Source organism: Bufo bufo, chromosome 1 (genome assembly GCF_905171765.1).
Source record: "Bufo bufo chromosome 1, aBufBuf1.1, whole genome shotgun sequence".
Lineage (NCBI taxonomy): Eukaryota > Metazoa > Chordata > Amphibia > Anura > Bufonidae > Bufo > Bufo bufo.
In genome coordinates this window covers 719,877,337-719,892,951 of record NC_053389.1, presented here as the reverse complement: position 1 = coordinate 719,892,951, position 15,615 = coordinate 719,877,337, and the positions used below count along the sequence as shown (strand labels likewise).

The 15,615-nt window shown below is 42.1% G+C and overlaps 1 protein-coding gene across 1 annotated transcript in view; it reads right to left on the bottom strand.

Annotated features, from left to right (window-relative positions):
• MAP2K5 (mitogen-activated protein kinase kinase 5) overlaps nt 1–15,615 on the bottom strand; it is a 147,753-nt gene that overhangs the window by 15,631 nt on the left and 116,507 nt on the right. The window lies entirely within an intron of this gene.

Genomic DNA, 15,615 nt, shown 5'->3' with positions numbered 1-15,615 from the left:
ATGATTGTCTTGCTGGTGGCAATTTGTGGGCATGTGTTAACACAATTTACATAATGAAAATACACAAGTGTTAATAGCTCTTCTCTCATTTATGGGTGAAAGTCGGCAGAATGCTAATTTACCACAAACACTTTTTAGTATCCTCCAGGTTATATTAGAAGAGGGAGGAAAAAAAAAAAAAAAAAACATAATCCATTTCAGCGGCAGAGCCGTTTCCGCTCCGTGTATAAATAATGTTTTATGCGGCTCCATCGTGAGCGCAGAGCTTAATGTGGCAATCATCGCTAATGTGAGGAAACTCGCTCTTTTTAAATTAAAAAACGATTTATTTAAAATTGAAATTAAATCATCGTCAGAAATTAGAATTCCTGGCCGCCTGCCAGGGCTGGCCTGGCGTGTCACCCCTGCCTAATTTCTGGCTGGGAGACACAAACTTTAATTATATCTCTGTAATGGGACAGGGAGCCTGTGTGTGCGTGGAGAGAACGGCCGGAGCTGCCAGAGAGGACCGCTCTGTGCATATGACAAATCTGAAGTAGGGGAACGAGGGGGCCAGTGGGCGATGAGGGATTTTAGAAGCATAAAGTGAGTCGCCCCAAAAATCACTTACCCCAACTAATCTGAACAGGAAAAACGAAGGCTCGAGTCCCATTGGTAGCAAGACTAACGCATTTAAGGTGGACATACACATTAGATCAACAATCGGACCTGCCAATTTTGGCCAGACCAACTGGCCACTGTGTATGGAGCTGTCCCCGATACCACCCCCGGCAGCTCCCTGGGGAAAGGAGGAGAGGGCTGGTTGGAGTTCTCTGATCCGATTGTTGTCTGGGGAGGTAAGCCAGAGATGGATGGGAATGGCTTACTCAGAACACATGCATGCTCAGCCGTACACAGTTTGCATGTATATAGGGGGTCGATAGAAATAGTTTTTGGCCAAATGAATGTTCGTCAATGGCTATACAGTGCTATATGACCGTCACAACAGGAAAGTGGACTATCAATGTAAAACAGGCCTGATAATCTTGTGAAATGGCAAATTCCTCTAAATGAATGGTCTTCTAAGGTGTGATATGGGTGTGCACAATTCTTTCTACATCTACTAATCACTATAATGCAGCATGGCTGCACTCTAAGATTGGTGCATGGCCAAATGTTGTTAGACATCCAACAAGGGCAGATATCATTGCAGGGACTAAACTACCAAAAAGAATAACGCATTAAATGTTCTCTAGCAAAATGAAGACCTTAATTAGGATAATATGTTTATATGGAATTAATCATTTAATCCTAGTCCAACACTTTTTACTGTTAGAACTGGCCATAATCATACCACTTTTAGGGGATTCGTCTATCCAATTACAACAGTTTCTGCTGAAAATCTTGTCTTTATGGAAACACTCCTCTTTCTCTTGATGTCTCCGACTGAGGAAAACAGGTATTGGTCTGGTTCTTTCTGGTCCTACTGTGTTCCCTGAGATATGTGATGCTAGAGGCAAGGGGGCATAACTATAGCTAGCTTAAAGGATGACTCTAATCATGGGAGTGGTGATACCATCAAAGAACACCAAAGAGAATCCAGAGCAAGGAGTGCATTCAAAAGGAATGGAAAACATAAAAGGAAAGACAACTTCTCCTTCCTGTTGGATCCACTTCTGGCTTTGGCGCAAAAAACTCCAGTTCCCCCCCCTTTTTTTTTTTAAACAAACAAACAAACAACACCTTACCCAGTGTATCAGTTGTGAACTACAAGACAGTGTATTGGGATTCATATCTTTCTGAAAAATTTCCATTCTGCAACTGGAGAGACTTACCAGTTTCCCTACAGAGTTGGGATCATCCAAATCCGCCCATGTTCAAAGTCAAAGACTGTGTACCTCAGATAAAGTGGATACATCATTGTGAATCTACATAGGTTATCCTTTTTTTTCTAGCAATTTTTATGGCTGAATGTTATACAAGATGTAGACATATCTCTACCCCCATTTCCATGTCACTGTCTCTTTTCATCTTGTGATCTTTCTTCTTCCCACTGAGCTCTCTTATTTGTCTCTTCTATCTTGTTCATCAGATAATCTTCCATTCTCCCCCCTGACACAATGCACGCCAGCATTTTATTCAAATAATTCTTAAAAACAGCTTAAAAAGCCGTTTGGAATAACAGAGAGCATCTCCATCAATCAGTGCGGGGGAGGGCGAGGATTTCCGCTGGTAAGTGTATAAACAGCAGATCAGCTCTTCAGAAGCAGTCATAAAAAACTCCATTAACTTCTGACAAAGAATGCAAATTAATCACAACATGGGGCAGGGTTGGAATTAGTGCGTCTTCTGATCAGAGGCTATGCCTACAGAAACCTCCCCCAAGCCTCCACCAGAGATGAGTACCCTTGAGGAACCCTGGAGAATTAGAAGTGGTGGAAACTAAACCCAGAAGTAGGCTGACCATTTATGGTTCAATGCTTCATGGGGGTTGAGGAAGATTCAGACATCAATAGCCGCTAACTCAAAATTAAAGAGGCCCTATCACCAGTTCAGAAAAGTGAGATATTTGTATATCCTAGTTGGCCACGCTTCCCATGATTATGCACTCCTCCGTTCTTGGTAACAAGTCCTCTTTAACACTGATGGCTTCCAACCCATTGAAACATGAAATAAACTGAATCTGTAATATAATATAACTTTTTTAATTTTACATCTAAATTAACTTCTCTGAATGCTGGCTATTCTTATGTTATAGAGCAGGGATGCTCAACCTGCGGCCCTCTAGCTGTTCCAAAACTACAACTTCCAGCAAGCCCTAAAAGCTGTAGGCTGCCCAAGCATGCTGGGAGTTGTAGTTTTGCAACAGCTGGAGGGCCGCAGGTTGTGCATCCCTGTTATAGAGAATATCTGTATGTTTTTTTTTGCCTTCCTCTGGATCAACTTGCAGGATGACAGGCCGAACTGGATGGACAAATGTCTTTTTACGGCCTTATGTACTATGTTACTATAAGCACCACTGGGTCCAATGTCAGGACAATCTATGGTTTCACACAATATACAATCTATGTACAGTGGTATTGTGGTGCTCAGGCTTTGCTGGAAAAATGCACAATCTGCTCAGTCCGGTGCACCATCTTCAGATGCTCATGGCTGTAGTATGGTTCCATGTTGTATGTTTCTGTAATACGGCAACAATAGAGGTGCATGAGCCCTCTACTGCATATGGAGGATATAGCATTCTTTATTCAGATAAATTCTATATTAATCTGATAGAACAACACTGTAACATGCTCTATTGCTGTGTCCCTAACTGTCTTTATCAGTGCACCCTACTGACAAGGGGAATAGTACAGACCAGTCATACAGACCAATGGTTTAATACAAGTATGGGTATTACAAGTATTTACTAAAACAGCTGACAGATCCTCTAAAAGGAGCTTTCCAATCTTTAACAATTATGAGTAAATGGTTCACATGCAGTAAAATGTATAATGTACTCTCTGTTGCCAAGATGCCAGGCTCACATGAAATTACATGGCTATGGGGTTTATTTCTTGCTTGTGTGACGTCTTGTACTCTGACTGTGTGATTATCCACCCCTCTGTAGTATGGAACGTCACACATTACATGCCTCTTATCTCTACTGTCTCAGAAAAGATGGTGTCTCACATGGTGGGCAGCAGTTCAGTGTCCAGGGGGTACTACTAGAAAAGCAGAGCTGTGTCTCAGTAGCAGATTTATGTTGTGTGTGAAGACCTTGAGTAATCACAATGCTACCTTACATTTCATAATAGAGGGGCATACAGGTAGCTGTAAATAGAGGCAATGTCTGTAAGAGAAGGGATGAATCATAGGAACTGTAGTTTTGTTTATTTACATAGTTATTATCATGCCCACAGAAAGCCCTGGCAGCATCAAAACAAAAGTGTAGCACAGAACTGGGCAAGGTAATGAAAATTACGGTAACAACTTCTGATCACTTGTGTTATCACCTGGTGAATATTCAGACACAAGTAAGTACTATTCCATATTTTTATAAGATTGGAAAACCCGTTCCTAAAAAGTTAGGATGCTGTGTAAGATGTAAAAAACAGAATGCAATGATTTGCAAATATCACAGACCCATATTTTATTCACAATAGAACATAGATGTTTTATCATTTTATGAACAAAAATTAACTCATTTAGAATTTGATGGCAGCAACGCACCTCAAAAAAGTTGGGACAGGTCCATATCTACCAATGTGTAGCATCCCCTCTTCTTTTACCAACAGTCTGTAAATGTCTGGGAAGTGAGAAGACAAATTGCTGGTCCCAAGTTTTGGGAATGTTGTCCCATTCTTGTCTGATATTGGATTCTAGATGCTCAACAGTTTTATGATGTGCCAAATGTTATTTTTTTTTGGTGAAAGGTCTGGATGCAGTTCAGAATCTGGTCTATTCCTCTGCTAATTACCTTCATAAGGTGCCCAAGGGGCTGTCCCTCTGGAAGTTGGAGCCCAGCGCTGCCCCGCTGTTAATTATTAACTCCTCTCCTCGGCTTTATTTCCCCCCCAGTGTACCGGAATCTCGCGCATGCGCCCTTAATTCACACGTCTGGGCCCGTGCGGTGTCCTGGCAGCAGCCTCATCCAGGGGAATCGCGCATGCGCCAGCTGTCTGTGCACTCCGCTCCTCCTTTCAGCCGAAGTACTGTGCTCGGACAACAAACTGGATGGTCCCTCTCCTCTTGAATCCATAGAAAATGGATTCTGAATTTTGATTAATCTGACCACAGAACAGTTTTCCACTTTGCCTCAGTCTATTTTAAATATCATTTGGCCCAGAGAAAACAGGGGTGTTTCTAGATTGTGTTGACATATGGCTTCTTCTTTGCACGATACAGTTTTAACTTGCATTTGTGGATTGTATGGCGAAATGTGTTTACAATGTTTCTGAGTCCATGCAGTGACTTCCAGTATAGAATCATGTCTGTTTTTAATACAGTGCCACCTAAGGGCGCGTAGATCACGGGCATCCAATATTGACGGCCTTGTCCTTTGTGCACATGGATTTCTCCAGATTCTCTTTAGATGATATCATATACTGTAGATGATGGGATATTCAAAGTCTTCACAATTTTTCTGAAATTCTTCCACAGTTTTTAGATGCAATTTTTCACAGATGGTGAATCTCTGCCAGTCTTTGCTTCTGAGAGATTCTGCCTCTCAAACATGCTCTTTCTATACCCAGTCTTGCGACTTAGTAGCAAATAGCACTTAACTTTCCAGCATTTTGTTGCCCCGTCCCAACTATTTTGAGATGCGTTGCTGCTATCAAGTTCTAAATGAGTTAATTTTATTCATGAAATGGGAACATCTCTCACTTTCACCATCTGACATGTATTCTATGACAAAGTCCTGATCAAAAGTTTAAGACCACTTGAAAAATGGCCAAAAAAATCATATTTTACATTGTTGGATCTTAACAAGGTTCCAAGTAGAGCTTCAACATGCAGCAAGAAGAAATGAGAGTGAGACAAAACATTTTTTGAGCATTCAATTAATTGAAAATAATGATTAAACTGAAACAGGCTGTATTTCAGCTGATCCAAATTTTAGGACCACATGCCTTTAAAAGGCCAAATCTGTGCAAAGATGTGGATTCATTGTCATTTTCTGTCAGGTAGTCACACGTTGTGAAGGCAAAGGCAAAAAACTCTCCCTTTTTGAACGTGGTCAGGTTGTTGAACTGCATAATCAGGGTCTCTCACAGAGCGCCATCACTGCTGAGGTGGAACGCAGTAAGACAGTCATTTGGAATTTCTTAAATGATCCTGAGCGTTATGGAACAAAAAAGTCAAGTGGAAGACCCAAAAAAAATTTCATCAGCACTGAGCCGGAGGATCCAATTGGCTGTCCATCAAGACACTGGACGATCTTCGACCCAAATTAAGGCCCTTACTCGTGCTGACTGCAGCCCCATAACCATCAGACGGCATCCGAAACTGAAGGGCTTCAAAAACAAAAAAAGTCTTCAAAGACCTCGTCTCCTTGAACGCCACAGAACTGCTCATTTGGACTTTGCAAGAGAGCACCAAACATGGGACATTCAGAGGTGGAAGAAAGTTTTATTCTCTGATGATTTTTTTTTTTACCTTGATGGTCCTGATGGTTTCCAACGTTACTGGCATGACAAGCAGATCCCACCAGAGATGTTTTCTACGCACCACAGTGGAGGGGGCGCCATAATGGTCTGGGGTGCTTTTTCCTTTAGTGGAACAATGGAGCTTCAGGAAGTGCAGGGGCGTCAAATGGTCGCTGGCTATGTCCAGATGTTGCAGAGAGCATTCCTCATGACTGAGGGCCCTCGTCTCTGTGGTAACGACTGGGTTTTTCAACAGAACAACGCTACAGTACACAATGCCCGCAGGACAAGGGACTTCTTCCAGGAGAATAACATCACTCTTTTGGTCCATCCTGCGTGTTCCCCTGATCTAAATGCAATTGAGAACCTTTGGGGATGGATGGCAAGGGAAGTTTACAAAAATGGACAAGAGTTCCAGACAGTAGATGGCCTTCGTGCGGCCGTCTTCACCACTTGGAGAAATGTTCCCACTCACCTCATGGAAACACTTGCATCAAGCATGCCGAAACAAATTTTTGAAGTGATAAACAAGAATGGCGGAGCTACTCATTACTGAGTTCATGTTTGGAGGTTGGATTTCTGTTTTGGGGGGGGGGGGGGGGGGGGGGGGGTTTAGTTTTTTTTTGGAGCTGTGGTCCTAAACTTTTGATCAGCTGAAAAACAGCCTGTTTCAGTTTATTCGTTGTTTTCATTAAATTGAATGCTCAAAAAATGTTTTGTCTCACTCCCATTTCTTCTTGTTGCATGTTGAAGCTCTACTTGGAACCTTGCTAAGATCCAGCCATGCTAAATATGATTTTTCGCCATTTTTCAAGTGGTCTTAAACTTTTGATCAGGACTGTATATTGTGAATAAAATATGGGTCTATGAAATTTGCAAATCATTGCATTCTGGTTTTATTTACCATTTTACAAGCACCCCAACATTTTTGGAATTGGGGTTGTATAATATTTAGGAGGGCATTATACCTCTGTGTGGAGAATAGAAATAGGAATATTTGGGACTATGAAATTTCAACTTTTTTTTATATTGATGATTGATGAATATCATATAGTCGGGGAACGGATTCTCGGCAGCCCTGCCGATCAGCTGTTTATAAAGAAAGTAGCGCTCGTACAAGCAGGTGTAATTACAACTAAGACGTCCCATTCACTTCAATGGGATGGTTTTATAGTATTCACTTACATAGGAAGGAGCCGTCCCATTGAAGTGAATGGGACAGCTTAGTTGTAATTACACCTGCTGACTGCTGCAATTGCGACGATGAGCTGCTTCCCCCCCCCCCCCCCCCCCGCCAAGCAGATATTGATGACCTATCCTGAGCATAGGTCATCAATATAAAAAAAGAAGACAACCCCTTTAAGTGTTCATCTTTGCTCCATTCCCGGGAAGGGATCCTCTTTATTTTCCGGCTGTCCCACAGATCTGTGCTTGCTGCTGGCCGAGCAGTCCCCTCATTCACCTTAAGCTTGATAAGTAAAGAAGACTTACTATGCAAAAAGTGTACATGCTATGTGTTAAATGCATTTTAGACAAGTCTCACATCTTCCTTGGGGTAAATGTATGCCAGCAATGAGGTGGCAAAGGAAGAGAAAATGGTCTGGTGGGTTCAGAAGAATTTATTATGTGCCATTTCTGCACACCCTACAACACTAGTGATAAATCTCCCCTGCAGTCTTTGGAAAGAACTTGATTGCTGTAGAAGTTCATATCACTTTTTGGCTTCCACTTTATCACCTCCAGTCCTCAAGTCTGGTAAGAGTTCATCAATGACTACCTCCAGCCTATACACTGATATAGCAGTCTGAGCATGGCTCTTCCCGATGCCTTAACGACCTTACAATCAGTGTTTGGAAATCAAGAGGCGCACAATAAATACACTTTACGGGAGGCTTGTAGATGCATCCAATTTGTTATTTGTACTCTGCCACTGAGGGCGCCTGGCACACACGGGCATCGGAAACCTGATCTCACAGCACTGGCCTGAGGCCGTGCAGCAGAATCTCATTCAGCCTGCAGGTGAAAGCTCTGTTACTCCATATGGAGTCAGGAAAATTAACAGCGCAGAGAAGACTGAGGCAGCAGCAGGGGGCAGGTGGAAAGAGGAGGGGGCACCATTCTTTTTTGAAAAGGGGATAGGAGAAAAAAATGAAAAAAGAAAAATGAAATTTGGAGATGAAAGGATGGAAGTAATGAATTAATGGGGTGTGAAAACACAGGCAGCTCGGCTGTAACAGACAATATCCGCTCACATATCTGATCAGCTCCTCTCTGGGGTATATTTATTCCATTTACTGGACTATTTCTACAACTGGAGCCAAAATGCAGCTCTTGTTCCTAGAAAAACATTTCCTTGATGTTCTTTAAATAACAATAGGTTCCTAATATATGACCTGCGTTCACTGTGCTCTATGTCTGGGTTTTAAACGTTCACATTTTATGTCCATGCTATGAAACCAAAGAATAAAACGACCCAGAGGTTTTTACAGCGCAGTCATGTCGACGTCCATTTACAAAACCGGATAAAACAACATCCAAGCCTCAACATGTGCAAATAGAAATGTGAAGATTTGTAGGGACCAGTAATAAACTCATAAAGATGTTAGGGGGTAAAAGAGAAGGATAGAGCTGGCATATTTCTGTACAATGTTGTTACAGGGACTTCATTGGGGAATGGATCCTTTACTAAACTGCATAGGCTCAACTGGTTTCTCCAGGAACCATTTTTTTACATGGGTCCGATCAAAAACTGGATAGATCACTGTCTATTTTTTATCATTTATGCCAATGGACAACTGATGCAATAAATGATACCCACCCACAAGGCAAAAGCATTAATATAATTAAGTATTATCAATGGCCACACTGACGCTCTCTTCTATCTCCTGAACTCTCTGCCTACATGATGTCCCTGTTGATAACATGCCAAGTATCTGTGATGGTCAACTGACATTTCACTGTGGAAACATTTAGCATTTTAGGTCCTAGAAAACCTCTGAGTATGACCAAATAAAACCCAAACAAAAAGCAGGTTAAATCCATTTTAAAAATCAGTTATCAATTTGGACTTATTATTTTATAGTTTTGTTCTTGTTGACTCTCATACAGTCCTGATCAAAAGTTTAAGACCACTTGAAAAATGGCAAACAATCATATTTAGCATGGCTGGATCTTAACAAGGTTCCAAGTAGAGCTTCAACATGAAACAAGAAGAAATGGGAGTGAGACAAAACATTTTTTGAGCATTCAATTTAATGAAAACAACGAATAAACTGAAACAGGCTGTTTTTCAGCTGATCAAAAGTTTAGGACCACATGCCTTCAAAAGGCCAAATCTGTGCAAAGATGTGGATTCATTGTCATTTTCTGTCAGGTAGTCACACGTTGTGATGGCAAAGGCAAAAAAACCTCTCCCTTTTTGAACGTGGTCAGCTTGTTGAACTGCAAAAGCAGGGTCTCTCACAGCGCGCCATCGCTGCTGAGGTGGAACGCAGTAAGACAGTCATTTGGAATTTCTTAAATGATCCTGAGGGTTATGGAACAAAAAAGTCAAGTGGAAGACCCAATTTTTTTATACCAGCACTGGGCCGGAGGATCCAATTGGCTGTCCGTCAAGAGACTGGACAATCCTCAACCCAAATTAAGGCCCTTACTGGTGCTGACTGCAGCCCCATAACCATCAGACGGCATCTGAGACTGAAGGGCTTCAAAAACAAAAAACGTCTTCAAAGACCTCGTCTCCTTGAACGCCACAGAACTGCTCGTTTGGACTCTGCAAGAGAGCACCAAACATGGGACATTCAAAGGTGGAAGAAAGTTTTATCCTCTGATGAGAAAAAAATGTAACCTTGATGGTCCTGATGGTTTCCAACGTTACTGGCATGACAAGCAGATCCCACCTGAGATGTTTTCTACGCGCCACAGTGGAGGGGGGCGCCATAATGGTCTGGGGTGCTTTTTCCTTCAGTGGAACAATGGAGCTTCAGGAAGTGCAGGGGCATCAAACGGCCGCTGGCTATGTCCAGATGTTGCAGAGAGCATTCCTCATGACTGAGGGCCCTTGTCTGTGTGGTAACGAATGGGTTTTTCAACAGGACAACGCTACAGTACACAATGCCCGCAGGACAAGGGACTTCTTCCAGGAGAATAACATCACTCTTTTGGCCCATCCTGCGTGTTCCCCTGATCTAAATCCAATTGAGAACCTTTGGGGATGGATGGCAAAGGAAGTTTACAAAAATGGACAACAGTTCCAGACAGTAGATGGCCTTCATGCGGCCGTCTTCTCCACTTGGAGAAATGTTCCCACTCACCTCATGGAAACGCTTGTACCAAGCATGCCGAAACGAATTTTTGAAGTGATCAACAATAACGGAGGAGCTACTCATTACTGAGTTCATGTTTGGAAGTTGGATTTCTGTTTTGGGGGGTTTAGTTTTTTTTTGGAGGTGTGGTCCTAAACTTTTGATCAGCTGAAAAACAGCCTGTTTCAGTTTATTCGTTGTTTTCATTAAATTGAATGCTCAAAAATAGTTTTGTCTCACTCCAATTTCTTCTTGTTGCATGTTGACGCTCTACTTGGAACCTTGTTAAGAACCAGCGATGCTAAATATGATTTTTTGCCATTTTTCAAGTGGTCTTAAACTTTTGATCAGGACTGTACATTGGAAATCATGAAGGAAATCAGATCTTATTCAGCAAAGTCAACCAAGTTTGTGATAATGAATAACACTAAATAGCGGAATTATGGACTTTTATGAAGATATAACAACTTTTTAATCTAATAAACTAACCCTACAAAATGAAATAGAAAAGACATTCCAAGCATTTACTTTCACTAATGTGTGATGTGGATCACAGGCTCGTATGTGGAAGAGTTAAAGGGAGTATGTCATCAGAAAATTCCCAGTCCTAGTACTTGCTGGAATTTCTTGGGCGTCCTGAAGCCTTCTTCACAGCAACTGAACCAATAATCCGATAAATGATTTGTCTTACAAGCTGCAATGATTTTGCCTGTGAAGCTCTTTTGGTGCAAAGTACTGATGACTACTGTCATGCCCCACTCTGACGATGTGCGGAGGTCAGCCAGGATTGCAGCACGAGTCTAGTATTTGTTTTGATGCTGTGCTGGATGCGCCTCGCATCAGGTGCACTGGGTGGAGTCATTAGTTTAAATGGTCTCCAGCTAAAGTGCTCTGAGCGGATTATACTGTTCATTATTGTCTGGGAAGTTTGGAAGGAAGGTTGGCTGTTTGTTCCTGCTCTCAGCAGATAAGTGTCTTTTCTTGTTTGGTTGTTTATGTCATCTTACCCATCCAGGTTCTGTGCGAGCTGGCTGCTCCTTTCTCCCCACTTCACCATCTCAGGGAGTTCAGGGTTCTGTTAGTTTAGGCTGGTGGACACAGCAAATCTACCATCAAGGTTTGTCTGTGGGCTGAGCATTGCAGGGAAAGAGGTCAGGGATAAATTAGGAGGTGACCCTTCCCCTGTCTCTCGTCCAGAGCCTGGTTGGTGTGTTATCTGTTTAACTGTGCACGTCCGCCGTGACAACTACACATGCTTCCTTAATAGGTGACCATAGTTAACAGAAGAAGACAATGATTTCAAGCGCCACCACCTCCCTTTTAAAGCAACCAGTTTTCTCTTCAAATTACATCAGCATGACAAAGTGATATCAGCTGCCTTGCCCTTGTTAACACTTTCTCCTGAGCCAACAAGAAGATCACTGAAATGTTGTTAGCAGGTCATTTTGTGGCAGGGCTGAAATGCACTAGAAGTTAAGTTTTGGGAATGGTACTTTCACACTAGCGTTATTCTTTTCAGGTATTGAAATCCAGTAATGGCTCTCAATACCGGAAAAAAAAACATCCGTTTTGTCCCAATGCATTCTGAATGGAAAGGAATCCGCTCAGTATGCTTCAGGATGTCTTCCGTTCCGTCCCTTGTACGGTATTTGACCAGACAAAATACCGCAGCATGCTACGTTGTTTTTTTTTTCCGGCCAAAATCCCGGAACACTACCACACTTGCCGAATCCGGCATTAATTTCCATTGAAATGGTACCAGATCTGGCATTAATACAAGTGTTCCAGAAATTACTGCATCACTGGATCCGGTTTTCCGGTGTGCGCCTGCACAGTACTTTCTAGCTGTGAAAATGAATAAATACCGGATCCGTTTTTCCGGATGATACCGGAAAGACGGATCCGGTATTTCAATGACTAAGTCCACCGGATCCATATCCGGAACAAAAAAGATATCCGTTTGCATACGGATTTCCGGATTCTTCTAACGATAGTGTGAAAGTACCCTAAGGTACTATTTCTGACAAGTAATGACTTAGGAATTGATTGCAATTCATCTGATCACTATTCATAACAATCTACAGTTAATACAAATTGCCACCATAAAAACTGTAGTAGCAAACTTTGTGAAAATCAAAATTTGTGTAAGTCTCAAAACTTTTGGCCACAACTGTATATGCTTTGATCAAAGTTCATGGTCTCAATCACGACGTCACAGTGGGTCCCTACACTAATTTGGTATAGCACCACATGGAGACGACTGCCACAACACAGCACCACCAGCAGGAAGCGAGATCCAGCAGCCCAACAGCACTCCTAAGAGCTCAGATGACGCTCGGCTAAGCTAGCTCGATAAGGCCTTGTATACTGGTTTACAATGAAATTCCTGGTGACAGACTCCTTGTATACTGGATGAAGGATGGAGTAAATACAATGACTATGTAGGAGGAGAAAGTGTGTCCTTGGATGTGGAGATGATGGAGAGGGGAACTTGCTTCTACTCCTGACATGATATAAGCACCTTTGTAATATACAATAGTACTGCACTTTACACAGTTACTGTATTAAATGAATGGATACCAAGGATTGAGCTTGGCTCCTAATAGGAAACATTGCAGGAAGAAATCACGGACAATGGTCGGGTCTGTAGATCCGATGACGTTACAATATTTAGCAAGACAAGTGACTATATTCTTCAGTGGACACTCACTGCACTATAACAGCAGCAATAAAAAAATATGCATGAATACATCTCATCACAATGCTTATAGGCCAATACACAGGCCAAGATGTTATTCTAATAATGTTCCAGGGCGAGATCCCTCGATTAGCATTATAATAGTCTGTTAATAGCTGCCTGAAGAGATCCGACAGTCCCCTCCTATAAATAACCAAGCAGAGCCCGAGGCATGGACCAGACGCCGGTGTCTTCACTCACCAACAGCATGTGATTTTCCCAGGGTGTGGGATCCTCAGCCAGCCAAGTGTCCAGCCTTTCGTATGGTGCTTCACGAAGGCCAGTGTCAGAAGACTGCCAGATGCAAGTTCACAGGCCCCGGTGCAAACACCATTAAATCATTCCTTATCACAAATATCATATACATTGCATCATGTAGAGCAAGCATGTCAAACTCAAAGGCTAACATGGGCCAAAAAAACTAAATTTAAGTTTATGTGGGCCGCATCAAAAAAAAAAAAAAAAATCGTACATTTTCATAGAACAACATTGTTGTTTCATGACTGCTGACCCCCAACATCCCGTTGCCCAATAACACAAGTGAGACCTATATATACAGTCATGTGAAAAAATTAGGACACCCTTTGAAAGCATGTGGTTTTTTGTAACATTTTTAATAAATGGTTATTTCATCTCCGTTTCAACAATACAGAGAGATTAAAGTAATCCAACTAAACAAAGAAAACTGAAGAAAAGTCTTTTCAAGATCTTCTGTAAATGTCATTCTACAAAAATGCCTATTCTAACTGAGGAAAAAGATAGGACACCCTCACATGTATTCCCTCTTAAATTGGCTCAGATCTCACACAGGTATATCACACCAGGTGCACATAATTAGTAGATCGTTACTCTGCATGTTGAATGAGGCTTGCCCTATTTAAACCTCAGACATTTAGTTTGGTGTGCTCCTGACTGTTGAAGTGAGAGTGAGCACCATGGTGGGAGCAAAAGAGCTGTCAGAGGACTTCAGAAAAAAGATTGTAGCAGCCTATGAGTCTGGGAAGGGATTTAAAAAGATCTCAAAAGATTTTGAAATCAGCCATTCCACTGTCCGGAAGATAGTCTACAAGTGGAGGGCTTTCAAAACAACTGCCAACATGCCCAGGACTGGTCGCCCCAGCAAGTTCACCCCAAGAGCAGACCGCAAGATGCTAAAAGAGGTATCCAAAAACCCTAAAGTGTCATCTCGAGAACTACAGCAGGCTCTGGCTACTGTTGATGTAGAAGTACATGCCTCTACAATCAGAAAGAGACTGTACAAGTTTAACTTGCATGGGAGGTGTGCAAGGAGGAAACCTTTGCTTTCCAAGAGAAACATCGAGGCCAGACTGACATTTGCCAGCGATAAAGTTGACAAAGACCAGGACTTCTGGAATAATGTTCTTTGGACAGATGAGTCCAAAATTGAATTATTTGGACACAACAGCAGAGGACATGTTTGGCGTAAACCAAACACAGCATTCCAAGAAAAGAACCTCATACCAACTGTGAAGCATGGAGGTGGAAGTGTCATGGTTTGGGGCTGCTTTGCTGCAGCAGGACCTGGTCAGCTCACCATCATAGAATCCACGATGAATTCTACTGTGTATCAGAAGGTGCTTGAAGAACATGTGAGACCATCAGTTAGAAAATTAAAGCTGAAGCGGAACTGGACCATGCAACATGACAATGACCCAAAACATACTAGTAAATCAACCAAAGATTGGCTGAAAAAGAAGAAATGGAGAGTCCTGGAATGGCCAAGTCAAAGTCCAGATTTGAATCCCATTGAGATGCTGTGGGGTGACTTGAAAAGGGCTGTACGTGCAAGAAACCCCTCAAACATCTCACAGCTGAAAAAGTTCTGCATTGAGGAGTGGGGTAAAATTTCCTCAGACCGATGTCGAAGACTGGTAGATGGCTACAAGAACCGTCTCACTGCAGTTATTTCAGCCAAAGGAGGTAACACTCGCTATTAGGGGCAAGGGTGTCCTATCTTTTTCCTCAGTTAGAATAGGCATTTTTGTAGAATGACATTTACAGAAGATCTTGAAAAGACTTTTCTTCAGTTTTCTTTGTTTAGTCGGATTACTTTAATCTCTCTGTATTGTTGAAACGGAGATGAAATAACCATTTATTAAAAATGTTACAAAAAACCACATGCTTTCAAAGGGTGTCCTAATTTTTTCACAAGACTGTATATATATATACAAATATTAAACTTCACTATAAGACGCACCTAGGTTTTTGAGGAGGAAAATAAGAAAAAAATATTTTTAACCAAAAGTTGTGCTTTTGGTGGGCTTTGAATTAATGGTGGTCTGTGCATGACACTATTATGGGGGATCTGTGGATGACGCACTGTCATGTGGGGGATCTGTGGATGGCACTGTTATGGGGGACCTGTGGATGGCGCTGTTATGGGGGACCTGTGGATGGCGCTGTTATGGGGGATCTGTGGATGGCGCTGTTATGGGGGATCTGTGGA